Here is a 14,495-nt window from a genome sequence, read left to right as displayed (position 1 = left end):
ATCTAATCAATATCCCTAACCGCTGTTTGCCAGCTTCAGAGTGTGGTTGCTGGTTTTTGTGACAAGCAGTTGAAATTCCCAAAGGACATCTCCTTATGTATTGTTCAGATCATGGGAGCCAGAGCAGCACATCAGCATAATATTTTGTCATTATTTTGGTAGATAGTTGAAAGTGATGAAAAGTCGGTCTTAATTTAAGATACCCATGCATATGAAACAGATTAGTTGCACAGCTCTTCTTATATTGATATCTGAAAATAAATGTATATTAAGGCTCCCTATTAAATCACACATAAGTTGGGATGGGCAAATCTACCAATTTTGTTTTCTCATTTTTCCAGTCTTATATTCAGCCCTCTACATTTACATATCAGTTTGTAATTCCTTTATTAGTTTTTTAAAAGGTCCTAATGAAAATTCACCAGCACTTTAGTGTTAATTTCTCCCAGCAAACAGATTTTTCTTTGCGCTTTTGCCTAATATACATATTTCCCAAAATATACAAAATAAAGTGTCTCTCTAGAATGGCGGTGCTCCCAATTAAGTCTTACCCCCCTGTCCCTATTAATCTGCACCACTCCTGCGTTTTTAATCTGAGCTTGTACCCTCTGTGCTTTCTGTTCTAACACTCTCTGAGCAATTTGTGTCTTTGGGGAAGGGGGTTGAATGCTGTCCAGAGATTGTGAATCTGTTAACCCTCTCTCTTCTAGTGTTTCTTCTGCTAGCTGTTTCCCATCCAGTATTTCCCAGCTTCTGCCTTCTGAACTATGCCCCTCTGCAAACCACTGTTCTAACACTATACTGTCCTCCTACTCCTCGGAAGATTCAGGATCGGGGGGCAGGCAGTGGCTCCCCACATTCCATAACTAATTTATGCAAACTTGACCAAGAATTGAAATAGAATAACCCATATATCCCTAGCCCAGGCCAACGTTTATAGTTTTGATTTCATTGACAGATATACACCTGAGAACTCCAGGTATAGGGTGGTATAATAATAATAATAATAATAATAATAATAATAATAATAATAATAATAATAATAGTAATATTAATACACCCAAGTCACAGTATGCCTCAGCATTTTATCACTATTCTAATTAGCTGGATGTACTCATCATCATTTTATAGACTTTCATGTGAAGTACGGAACAATTCCAATTATTTTGTCCTTACAGAAATCGAGGTCTCTCTTGATTGCTCACTCTGTTATTAGTACTCATCAGGGCTAGAAGTCCTTTCCTTTCGTCACAGGACAGAAGGATATAAGACTATGAGATATATCGCATGAAATGCTAGCCTTCACAGACTACATTTGGTTTGACCACCTTACTGCAGCTTTCTGATTTGTAGAAATAACAGCCTCTGTAATTTCAGGAGCAATACAAAATGCGCTAGCAGTAGATGTTTTTCTCCATCACTCCTAGAGCCATGAGCTGTGGATGGTTAACTCAATCACCAAGGAATGAGGTTATCATAAATAGTAGCGGTGAGATTTTATGACTCTAAAATATTTCTGAAATGACTTTCACCCATTACATTCAGGAGTAAATGGAATACAGAATGGTGTGGCGTAAGAGCTTTCTTGACACTCACGCGCCAAATGAGACAGATCCTTTTTCTCTGCTACTCAGTTGCAGATGCCCAATTCACACTTTCTAAAACAATCCATGAACCGAAACACAGCCATCCTTCAAAATCTGCAATGCAGTTCTCCAGCCAAACCATCTGTGGGGAAAATACATATGCTGCGCTGGGAAATGCATAAAAATGCACATAACAGTGGATATAATTTACAAAAAAAAAGCAATATACTTGGCAGAATTGCACCTAAACGTGTATATTAGGAAATTCACACTAAAATGCTCGTGAATTTTCATGAGGATTTTAAAATAAATTAAAAGCCCACAAAGTGCTGTAGTAATGTGCAAAACTAAACCAAAGATTAGAAAAAAGAGAGAAACTGACAGAAATTGAAATCTACGGATTTGCCAGCCCCTATTTGCAGAGGGCACACTCATCAAATCCAGCACCAAACATTCACCCAAGTTACATGATCACCAAGGGGAAATGTTAGAAGTTACAATCTGTATTAATTTTAAATATACATCATAGCAAAACAAGAACAACAACAAGAAGAAGCTCTTTTTAAAACATTTTGGTTCGAGTTTTTCCACCAGTTGCATGACCATCTTATGAAAATTTCTCCTACCTAGTCCGTATTTCCAGGTCTTTCTGTTTAAGTAGTTATTTTGAACTTCAATAGAGTGACTGAATACATATTATGACAACCCCACATGTGATTGTGTACTAAGCAAGTGAGTTTAAGTCTGGTAAAGGACAGACTTCTTGGTGTACTGGAGATGGATTTGGGGAGGAATGAAGAATAAGAGAGAAAAGAGCATACACAGACATCAAATCTCGGCACAGATCTAAGCATGCTTATGCTACCTGAAGTCCATGGTTTTTGGTGTGCTTTACTCTATATTGGATTATGGCAAGAGTGTGTCCACAGCTGCCACAGCTGGAGACAATAATACTTCCGAATAACAGTTGCTGGAAGGCACAAGATGGAAGAGTGCTCTTATGCTTGGCCCCTGTTTGCAGGTATCTGACAGGAATCTGGTGGGCCACTGGGAGAACAGGTCGCCATTGGTCTGATCCAGCAGTCTCTTCTTATGCTCTTATGTGTCTGTATACGTCACAAAAGCACACATCATTACATCTTTGGCTACGTAATCTTAAACATCAGGCATTTTCAGTCAGGAATCTAAAATAGTAGCTGCTCCTATGCACATTGTGTCAACAGTGTGAGGTAGAAAATGGCATCCTCTCTGGAACCTTCTGACCAACCCAACCCACTTCATTTCACTTAATAGCTAGCCCAGCGCAGGTGGAGTGGAGCTAGCGAGGAGGAGAAATGACTGAGCTGTCATTTCATTTGTCTATCATGAAAAATCCAGGAAAAATCAACAAAAGGAAACACTTAGTTCAGGCCAAGATACTGTCCAAAATGGTACTACTTCCTGCAGTTGCATTGCTAATCAGCTCTATAGATGACATTCATTTCTATTTCGTTTTGTGTTCTTGGCATTGACTAGGTTCCCAAGGTGATGTAGCCCCCCCCCCAAAAAAAAACCCTGTACAATAGAAACCTTTCATTGCCATAGCTGTCAACTTTTCCCTTTTTAAAAGGGAATTCCCTTATTCCGAATAATATTCCTCGCAAGAAAAGGGAAAAGTTGACAGCTATGTTCATTGCATATTAACTTTTCTGTCCCTCCCAAGATATCTTAGCAGTGTGTTTCAGAGTGACTTTACATGCTCTCAGGAATGTAACATTCCTATTTTCACATTGCAACAGCAATTCAATGACCAGAAGCACGACACACTTACATACCTGGTGTATACAGATCCTTTATTGTTATGCCCAGTATCATGTCATCTCACTACAAAGGCTGCAAGTGAGAAGCTTGAGTGAGAGACTCTTTTCAGCAGAGGTTGAGCTGACAACAGATTTCACAACTTTTTTTCATTTCTGCCATGAAGGGTTTTCTCTAGACTGACTACCTGGAGATACCTACATAATGCATAAGTGCTGAACTTTCTAGAGCCAGTGTCTGCATGCATTGAAAAAACTTTTGTGCAAGCAATTGAGAAAAGGGAAAAACAGCTTTTGTCAGAGTCAGGCTGGAGGAAATGGCACACATATGCAGAAGGGTTTTTATTTATTTTTTGGAAACTCAGTGACTATCCGAGGCACTCTGAATTTTCTATAGATAGCCATGGGGTAGAGTAGCAGACATATTCATGGAAATAAAGAAACAAAAGCTATACATCCTTATGTGGTGTATTTTATAGGAATGGCTGTTGAATCTGATTAACTTAGTGTGAAAGGAAATGAGGACAGCTGTAGTATATCCAGGGTTATTGTGCTAAAACATTTCAGATAGGAAAGGGTATGATCATATTTGCTTAATTGTTTTTTAACAATACATGTACAATGAATTTAATAAATCAAATAGAAACCTACCTTTTTCAAAATATTTATTTTCTCTTTTTTACATTTCCCTTTAAAGTAGTTTATAAAATAGGTTGGTTGATACCTAACAGTCATATTCTTAGTAGAGCCACTGAAATCAATGGGTAAGTCTATTCATTTCAATGGATCCACTCTGAGTATGACTAATATTAGACTTCATCTGCTGTTTTAACTGTTGCAGGTAGGTGATGCTATTGGTGAGAGTGTAGCAGCGGAGGTTGGGAATAAATCTTGTAGAACTACAACTTGTAAATCTTAAAAATTGACTATTTGTAACAAAAACATGTTCAAATGAAATGCCTGGTGTCATAATAATAATAATAATAATAATAATAATAATAATAATAATAAATGTTATTTATACCCTGCCCTCCCCAGCCAAGACCAGGCTCAGGGCGGCTAACATCAGTTATAAAGACAATTAAAATACAATTTAAAAACAGAAATAAAATACAACTTAAAATGCAGCCTCATTTCAGTGGAAGCCCAGATCAAAAACCGGGGGGAGAAACTGCTTTGTAAACCACTTTGATGTTTGTTTGTTTTATAATCAAGCAGTTACAAATTTTATGAAATAAAATCAATTATATGTGTGTTTATTATCATACCATTTTGTGCCAAAATATATTCAAAAAAACGTATTTAAATACAAATATGCCTTTAAATATGTATTTAGAATCATATAATCATAGAGTTGGAAGAGACCACAAGGGCCATCGAGTCCAACCCCCTGCCAAGCAGGAAACACCATCAGAGCACTCCTGACACATGGTTGTCAAGCCTCTGCTTAAAGACCTCCAAAGTAGGAGACTCCACCACACTCCTTGGCAGCAAATTCCACTGTCGAACAGCTCTTACTGTCAGGAAGTTCTTCCTAATGTTTAGGTGGAATCTTCTTTCTTGTAGCTTGAATCCATTGCTCCGTGTCCGCTTCTCTGGAGCAGCAGAAAACAACCTTTCTTCCTCCTCTATGTGACATCCTTTTATATATTTGAACATGGCTATCATATCACCCCTTAACTTCCTCTTCTCTAGGCTAAATATGCCCAGCTCCCTTAGCCGTTCCTCATAAGACATTGTTTCCAGGCCTTTGACCATTTTGGTTGCCCTCCTCTGGACACGTTCCAGTTTGTCAGTGTCCTTCTTGAACTGTGGTGCCCAGAATTGGACACAGTACTCCAGGTGAGGTCTGACCAGAGCAGAATACAGTGGCACTATTACTTCCCTTGATCTAGATGCTATACTCCTATTGATGCAGCCCAGAATTGCATTGGCTTTTTTAGCTGCCACGTCACACTATTGGCTCATGTCAAGTTTGTGGTCAACCAAGACTCCTAGATCCTTTTCACATGTACTGCTCTCAAGCCAGGTGTCACCCATCTTGTATTTGTGCCTCTCATTTTTTTTGCCCAAGTGCAATACTTTACATTTCTCACTGTTAAAATTCATCTTATTTGTTTTGGCCCAGTTCTCTAATCTGTCAAGGTCGTTTTGAAGTGTGATCCTGTCCTCTGGGGTGTTAGCCACCCCTCCCAGTTTGGTGTCATCTGCAAATTTGATCAGGATGCCCCTGAGTCCATCATCCAAGTCGTTGATAAAGATGTTGAATAAGACCGGGCCCAAGACAGAACCCTGTGGCACCCCACCACTGATGAGCACCCTTTGGGTTCGGTCAGTCAGCCAGTTACAAATCCACTGAGTGGTAGCATAGTCAAGACCGCATTTTACCAGCTTCTTTACAAGAATATCATGGGGCACCTTGTCAAATGCCTTGCTGAAATCAAGGTAGGTTACATCCACTGTGTTCCCTTCATCTACCAGGCTTGTAATTCTGTCAAAAAACGAGATCAGGTTAGTCTGACATGACTTATTTTTTTAACAACTTTTGACACAGCAGTCACATTCAGGGGCACATTGCCTTTAGCAGTGGATATACAACACAGTCATCATGTCCAGGATCCCTCAGTGACCAACTATGGAAAACACACAAGCAGAAGAAGAGGGCAACATCCCTCTCCCCCTGCTGTTCCTCCAGGAACTGGTATGGATGTTGCATTTAGCCACCATGACTAGCAGCCATTGATAGTCTTCTCCTCCAATAATTCATCTAAGCCTTCCATGTTGGTGGCCATTACTGCCACCTGTGTGAGCAAGTTTCAAAGTTTAACTATGTACTGCATGATTAAGTACTTCCTTCTATCTGTTCTGAATCTTCTAACATTCAGTTTCAAGAGTTCATGGATTTTTTTCAAAAAAAAGTTTGATATTTTATTGTGTTTTAATATTCTGTTGGGAGCCACCCAGAGTGGCTGGGGCAACCCAGTCAGATGGGCAACATTAATAATAATAATAATAATAATAATAATAATAATAATAATAATAATAATTTCACAAGTTCTAGTATTATGAGAGAAACTTTTCTCTGTCCACTTTCTCTATGCCATGCATACTTTTATAGACTTCTGTCATGTTGCCTCTTACTTCCCTTTTCTCTAATCTAAAAAATCCCAAATTCTTCAGCCTTTCCTCACAGGGGAACTTCCTCTCCTCTTGGCCTAGATCTATGCCCTTTCTCTCTCATCAGTGTATAAAGAAGATTCATTCAAAGCAAACTAAGCTGCCCTTGTGCCTCTTCTTTAGATGTTCTCTCGCCTCATACATCTGATTCCATCTGTCTTTTTAATTATTACACTGAGGGAAACCGTGAACAGGTTTTTAAATGTTCATGCTTTGTTGCATAAATTGTACATCCTGCATACTAGTAAATAACATCTTGCATTATTGTCTGATAAATAAAACATTTTTAAGCTATATGATTTTGGCCCCTAGAGAAGAGTAACAAGCTGCTTTAATATTTACTATCTTCTTTTCAAGCCTTCTTCAGAATTAGATTTGGAAGAATTTATGAACGTAAACACTGTGAAAACCACGCACCATGTCCATTGTGCTAACTTGGTAGCTATCTGTCTCTTTATCTCTCCATAGTCCATCAAGTTTATTTAGGGCGACGTGTAAGAAGGTCTTGTCTTTGTTGCATACAAAGTGCAGTTTTAATATTATGACAGGCAATAATTTCTCTTGTAAAGAAATTGAATCATCTTCATATTTGACATTAAGCAACATAGTGTTTGTTACAAGCCAAGCAATGCATGAGATTCCAGGGGTCTTGGCCTTGTCTCTTAGTGGAAATGAAGGAGCACCAGAGACTTAAAGTGTATTCACATATATACAACCTGAGTGTAGGTGGAGGGAGTGCAGAAGTTACAGCATTGCCATCTCTAGAGGGGTTCTCCCTGCTTCTCTCATGGCTTCACAGCCAGCTTGAATCTAGAGCAGCCAGCCATGTTCTCCAGTCTTTGGGTTGCCAGCTCTTCAGCCAGCAGCCAATATGGTTCTGGGCTTTCTTCTCCTCCTTTCCAGCAAACCCTTGCTCCAAGCAACTCCTCTTATCCACCTGCTATCCCACCTGGCAGGCATATTTTTCCTCTCAGCACATCCTGCCCCCTTCCTGTCACCTCAACAACCCCTATTTTGCCCAGACACAAAACACTTTCTTTGACATGTATTTACCTGACTTTTGTTTCATAATGGCCTACATTCAACCAGCCCAGCCAGGCTGGTTTGCATGGGCTACACCCAGGAGAACTGCTGCAGACTGCAATTTCCCTTCAGTATATCAAATATTAACTAGATTCTGACATTCATTAATTTATTGGGTTATGGGGGGGCTGCCCCCCAAAAAATCTGTCTGAGTCAGACCATTGGTCCATCATGCTCAGTATTGTCTAAGGCAGGAGTGGATTTGGCTAGAGCCTAGCCCCCCTCAAACTCAGGGGCTGTTTCATTTGCAAGCGCGATGAGTTATCTTCAATTTCCTTAGTGTTTTGATATTTTTGCTTTTCTTTTTCTTTGCTTCTGGTTTTTGTTTTTGTGACTTCTTGCTGGTTACTGGGTGACGCATATCTGCTGGTTCGGGTAGGTTGTACATTTGGTCAGTGTCATTTGGCTCTGTGCCTCTTTCTTGAGGTGTAAAATTTTCCACTAGAGCCAGAAGTAGCCCATTTGTTATCGTTAGAATTTTTTTCACGCTGGAGAGGTCCGTGCATATCAAGTGGAGCTGGTCCTGAAGATAACCATCTCCTCTGTTTGAGTACATCTGGAAGTAACCAGTTGACTTTGAAAGTTTTTTTTCAAGCTCAGAAGGTGGCCTCTGGGTCGTCATATCAGTTATATTTGCCTTATAGGATTTCTCAGCTAAGGCCAGTTCTTGAGCCAGGCTTGTTGGGTAGTTAATATTTTCAGAATCTTGTCGGAGCATTTTAAGATGAGTTGACCAATCCAGAACAGTGGAAGGAGGAGGAATGGCCTCATCTAGAATTAACTCATTCAGCTCCCTCTTACTCTCCTCCTTTTGGGGGCTGTTTCGACAGGTGAGCAGGGTACCAGGAGACCCATTTCTCCTTTTGTAGCAACCTGCACTACAAAGGAAAAACTGAGCCAAGCCAAGCCTAGCTTGACATGAGGCTTGACACTTTCTGTAGAGGGTGGCTGCACTGTTGAGCTCCTTGACAGTGTGGTGTGGTGGTTAGAGTGTCAGTCTAGGACCTGGGAGAGCATGTTCAAATGCCTGCTCAGCTATGAAGTTCACAGGGTTGTTGTGGGGATTAAATGAGGACAAAGGGGATCCATGTACACCATCTTGAGCCTTTTGAAGAAAAAGGAGGGATATAAATGCAGTCAATCAACTCAGTAGCACAGCTAATCCTGGCAATGTTGAAGTCCATTCCTATCATCTGACAGTCACTGACTTCAAACTCTGCTTTCTGCCAGGATCAGCTGAGCTACGGAAGTACCTGTAGCACAGCCAATCCCGGGTGACTTGCTCTAACCATCTGTCTGCTGATTGGCAGTGGCAGCAAACCTCCCTGGCTGATGCCCAATCAAGAGCAAACTTTAAGGATGCCAGCTGTGCACCGGCAGCCATGTCTCTACTTGGCCCTCACCTGATGTCACATTTGATGAGGCAAGTGAGCCTAGCTTTGTGGAAACGGCCTCATGGGAGCTGTGCTGAGCTAAATAGTCCCCCCTAAAGAGCCCAGAAGGGACGCAGGTGGCACTGTGGTCTAAAGCACAGAGCCTAGGGCTTGCTGATCAAAAGGTCGGCAGTTCAAATCCCTGAGCTCCCGTTGCTTGGTCCCAGCTCCTGCCAACCTAGCAGTTCGAAAGCGCGTCAAAAGTGCAAGTAGATAAATAGGTACCGCTCTGGTGGGAAGGTAAACGGCGTTTCCATGCGCTGCTCTGGTTTGCCAGAAGCTGCTTAGTCATGCTGGCCACATGAGCGCCGCAACCCCAGAGTCGTCCACAACTGGACCTAAATGTAAAGGCTCCCTTTACCATTAAAGAGCCCAGAGGTTCTCCATGCCTGGCTTACAGGGACTGACATTAGTTATCCAGAGTGTCAGAGAGGGTGCCAGACAACCCCAGACTGATCTGGAGATGACAGGAATTGACCCTGGAAATTTTTGGCATGCAAAGCAGGTACATTAGCACCGAGCCATGTTCCTTCCCAAGCAAGTGAGATGGCTTGTATTTGATCATATGTAGGCCACTGAAGAAGAATCTTCCTTGCAGGCAAGTTCCTTTGTATGGAAGAAACAGGCTAATGGATGAATAATATATTTACCTCAACAGACTGATAATGAGGAAATCAAATCCTTCCAGGTAATGCGGCAGAAAATCAGTCAATCCCTGTTTCCTGGCAGTCGCTGCTGCTTATTCAAACCTAATGCTTCCTGGCTTTAGTGATGCTGGAGGAACTAATTCTCTAGGGGAAATTTAATTTGTATCTGTTTATACTATTTATGATGCTTTTTGTCTTTCGAATGGGAATATCAACCATGTCTCTATAGTGCAAAGGTGAAGTGGAGGTCATGCATGAGGATTGCAAGCAACCGCTATCCCGTTTAGTAGAGAAAGAGGCTTGAGGAGTTTCTTCTCTCTCCCAGATTCATAATACTAGAACTCAGGGAGATCCGATGAAGTTGATTTGTTGGAAGAGTCGAGGGAGACAAAAGGAAATAATTATTCACACGGTACATTGTTCAGTTACGTAATTCGCTCACACAAGAGGTATGGGTAGTCACCAACATGGATGGCTTTAAAATAAAATACTAGCCATGATTGTACTGTTGTGGCTCCACAGTCAGAGGCAGCATGCTTCTGAATACCAGTTGCTGGGAATTACAAGTGGGGAGAGAGCTGATTCATGCAGTTCCCTTTGGGGCATTTCTGTGTGTGTGTGTGTGTGTGTGTGTGTGTGTGTGTGTGTGTGTATTAGATGAAATTTCTAAAAACAACAACATACAACATATTTTCTCATCTTATTCAGTGTTTTGGACTTCCATCAACCACATCTGAAGATTTTTCAATCTTTATCACTTAATCTGCATTTCATTAATCTCACTATTACTTTTAAAAGTCCTTCACTAATAGTTCTCTTCATACTTTTCTCTGCAATATTTCACATAGTCCTCCTTACAAAACTTCTTGCAATCCTACTAGTGTAATCTGTTGATAACAATTGCTTTTCAGATAGTTCACATATTTACTCCAGTCCTCTGAGAATCTGTGATCCCACATGTTTCGAATCCTTCCTGTCATCTTGTCTAATTTTGCATAGTGCATTAATTCTGTCTGCCATTCCTCTTTCATCGATAATTCTTCTTGTTTCCATTTCTGTGCCAATAGTACTCTTGCTGCCGTTACTGCATATAAAAACAGTTTATTATCCTGTCTATTAATATCCTCCCCTACAATGCCAAGTAGAAATGCTTCTGGGTTTTTTTAATAAATGTATATTTTAACATTTTTTTCATCACATTATATATCATTTCCCAGAAGCTTTTCACTTTCTTACATTCCCACCACATGTGGGAAGATAAAAAGATCCTTCTTTTTATTTACATTTCCAACATTTGTTACTTGTTTTATACATTTTAGCTAATTTCACTGGTGTAATATACCATCTGTACATCATTTTCATCACATTTTCTTTCAAAGCATTGCATGCAGTAAATTTTAATCCTTCCTTCCACAGTCTTTCCCACTCTTTTAGCTGTATGTTATATCCAAAATCCTTGGCCCCCTTTTGGGCATTTCCTACAGGCTAATGGTTGGCCATTGTGAGAACAGAGTGCTGGACTAGATGGATCTTTGGACTGATCCAGAAGTCTCTTCCTTATTGCTTACAATTTCCCATCTACTATTTTTATGCATTCCAAGTTCCAGAAGCTGCTATGCACTTTGACATATCCCTGTATTCTTTCTCCATGTTTTCCTATGATGAGCACAGGGGGAGAGAGGGAAGTAGGTACAGCTTCATTTCAGTGATAGGAAGCTGCTTACCTATCTTAGGAGGGTCAATTGTCCACAGGTTCCTTCTCATTGGCACTTATCTGTTTAATGATGCCACCCGGAGAAAGAATGGATTGGATCTAGACTTAGTCAACTGCAATTAGTTCCCCTTGAAATCAGCAGCATTGAAGTTGAATTGCAACTAATGTTATACATTGATTTCGGTGGGACGTAAGTGCAGCTAACTTCATCTGGATCTGTCCCAGTGTCCCTTTTCTTTTTGGATTCTACCAGTATAGCCAATAACTCAATGAAAAGAGAAGCTAAAAGATAGCAAATACAAAATGAACCCAAGAATGCGCTGCCTGCCAACCCAATGTCAACATAATTGGACAATAGAATCAATTTTTCAGAGACAGCAACTTCTTTCGACAAAGTGGCATTCAAAGCAAGTATTGGCTAGTCCCTTAAAATATCCTTTCCTGTCAGAGCTTAATTATCATGACATTGAGGGGAAAGATACATATGTATTGCAGAAGAGCCTAGGGATGAACAGATCGGCCTATTTGCAGTCTGTGTCAATTTCACATGTATTCATTCATATCTATTTCATTTTGTTTCCATGTTAATCTGTGATTTTTTAAAAAGTTTGCACACAAATGTACATTTAAATAGCTATTTTATCCCAGTCGATGCATTTCTAGATGTACTTTATTCTACCACACTCATTTTAAAACACATTTTGGTATGGTACATTTTTTCCCCAGCTGATTACTGTATTATAAAATTCAGAGAGCTGCAGAATCCAAAGGATGTTTGCATAATAATGTGGGAGGTGCTGATCTGGTCAGTTCAGGGAAACTGAATTCCTCAAGCATCCCTAGAATAGATCTCTAAAATGATTAATATGAATCTTCATGAAGGCATATGCTAGAACTGCCCTCAGTTTTATTCCTAAGACACTGAAGAAACGATGCTTGCATAAGTGGTCTGTGGACATGATCAGGTGCAGATATTTGAATTTTCTGGTGCTAGCTGGTAAGCAAAAATAGCTAACAGTGAATCTTTATTCCTTTGAGCTGTTCACTAGCCTAAGTGCTGAAAACAGAAGCATAACATTACATTGTTATTGACCAGAAACGAAATAAATAACTTGGGGGAGTTCTTAGAATTTCCAACCAAGGCCAGGTAAGAGGCTGCACAATATTGTGTGTGTGGAAATTTTATTACTGTGCCATTATACTTGTCTCCTAAATAAATAAATAAATGCACCAATGCAATGCTGTGGAGGCTTTTTCTTTGGAAAAACAGCCATGGCATCTCTGCAGTCAATGTCATGGCCCACAGCATTAGAAACAGGTGGCTGACTCTTTGAGGATGCCTTGAAGAAAGACTGAATCTAGGCTTTCCCCCATTTAGCACATTGCCATCTGCTTCTCACAGTGTGGCGACTGTGGGAATCTTGGCATCCTATGGCCTTCTGAAGCTTATGATTCTTGACAGACAGCATTTTGATTGGGGAGCCAAGCCAAGCCAATGTGCCCATTGGAGAGGAGAGGAATTAAAGACAGGGAGTTGTGGTGGTGCTCCATCTTTGATGAGACATCAGAAATAATTGAGATACAAACAGAGCTGGCCCAAGAGATTTTGGCACCTGAGGCAGACCCTAAAATGGCACCCTACTTCTCACCAAGGAAGAAAGGGTGAGGGAAGATATACACCAGGAACAAGGGTGGGAAAGTTTGATTTCATTCATATTTCAACGGAAGCCTACCTAACTGTAAGAAATCAATCTTTTAGTGTGGCAGCATCCACACTCTGGAACTCCCTGTCTCTTGGCACCAGGCATGTGCCTTCACTTCATTCTTTTCAGCACCTGCTAAAAACATTTTTGTTTAGGCAAGCCTACCCAGACACGTGGAATGCTGCTGGATGTTCTAAACAGGTTTTTAGTTTATTGTTAAGTTTAATTATTTCCTGAATGTTTCAAGCAGTTGTTTTTAACAGAGAATTTCATTGTTCTATTCTTTGGCATGCTTTTTCATGATCACAATGAACAAAAGCAACCCAAGTGTCAATGGATCTATAGTACAGAAATAAGAATAGTTCAAGACAAAAACAAGAAATCAAAAATATTTTTATCTCTCTAGCTTCTTTAACGCTCACAAGTGTATTCAATAAGCTTTTTTATCATTATTTTAAATAAAAACCTTTTGCTTCCAAACTGTTTTAATTAGAGACAAAGGAAGCATTTAGAAAAATATAAATCTGCGGATCCATTTCCCTTTTAGTGTGCTTGGAAAGTTTTTTTTGCAATTATGAAAAATGTGAAATAGCAAGTAGTTATGACAAAAAAAAGTGAGACAGCAGGCAAAACAAGCATATGTGTGCATCCTCAGTATGTGTATGTGTTCTGCTACTACTTTTAAAACAGCTTTTAAAGTGAAGATATAGACAGAAACATACAGCCAAGGGACCTGTACCCCCTTGAGAAATTCCGCTCACCTACACACACACACACACACACACACACACACACTCCTCCAAATTCCATAGATACTTTGCCCCTGTGGGAAAGAACAAATTCACTTTGAACCTTGCTTTAGAATACCACAGCAAACAAGACCCCTCCCAAGAAATTTCAGGGCTCCTAAAACATTTTAACTGCACTCAAAGTTCTTCAGATGTTTTGCTCTGCCAGGAAACCCACATTTGCTTCAGATTTCATGTTGGGAAGGGAATCAGTGGCAAGTTGAATACAGCCTCATCAGTAAAAGATGCAGTGTCTGTGTGTATCTGTAGGGAGAAAGTGTTGATAGTTATTTATTCATTGGATTCATAAGCCCACCCATCACCAAAGGGTCCCAGGGTGGGTTGCACATATCACAAGATAAAACATTAGTGTATGAAAGTACAACCAGCACACAACCAGGTGCTAATAGTACCTCAAGCATAAAGAAGAACATCAAATCCAAACCTAACCTAATGTCTAAGATCCAGTAAGATACTAATAAGCAGCAAGTGATGCAATGAGGGTAGAGAACCTTTTGTGGCCAGTGGACCAGATCCTCATCTCCTCACTCATGGCAGGGCATATTTG

The 14,495-nt window shown here is 40.2% G+C and overlaps 1 protein-coding gene across 4 annotated transcripts in view; it reads left to right on the top strand.

Annotated features, from left to right (window-relative positions):
* The window catches only part of LRFN2 (leucine rich repeat and fibronectin type III domain containing 2), a 237,755-nt gene that overhangs the window by 136,350 nt on the left and 86,910 nt on the right, over positions 1-14,495 (top strand). The window contains exon 1 of one of the 4 annotated variants that reach the window (XM_083497192.1): positions 6,916-6,997. The exons of the other annotated variants lie outside the window; for them this stretch is intronic. The gene's annotated coding sequence lies outside the window, so the exon portion shown is untranslated. Of the gene's footprint in view, positions 1-6,915; positions 6,998-14,495 lie in introns of those variants that run through there. 4 annotated transcript variants of the gene reach the window in all.

This window comes from Podarcis liolepis, assembly GCF_965112155.1.
Source record: "Podarcis liolepis genome assembly, chromosome: 3".
In the NCBI taxonomy this organism is placed as follows: domain Eukaryota; kingdom Metazoa; phylum Chordata; class Lepidosauria; order Squamata; family Lacertidae; genus Podarcis; species Podarcis liolepis.
The sequence above is the reverse complement of the archived record's forward strand: the minus strand, read 5'-3'. Positions and strand labels throughout refer to the sequence as shown.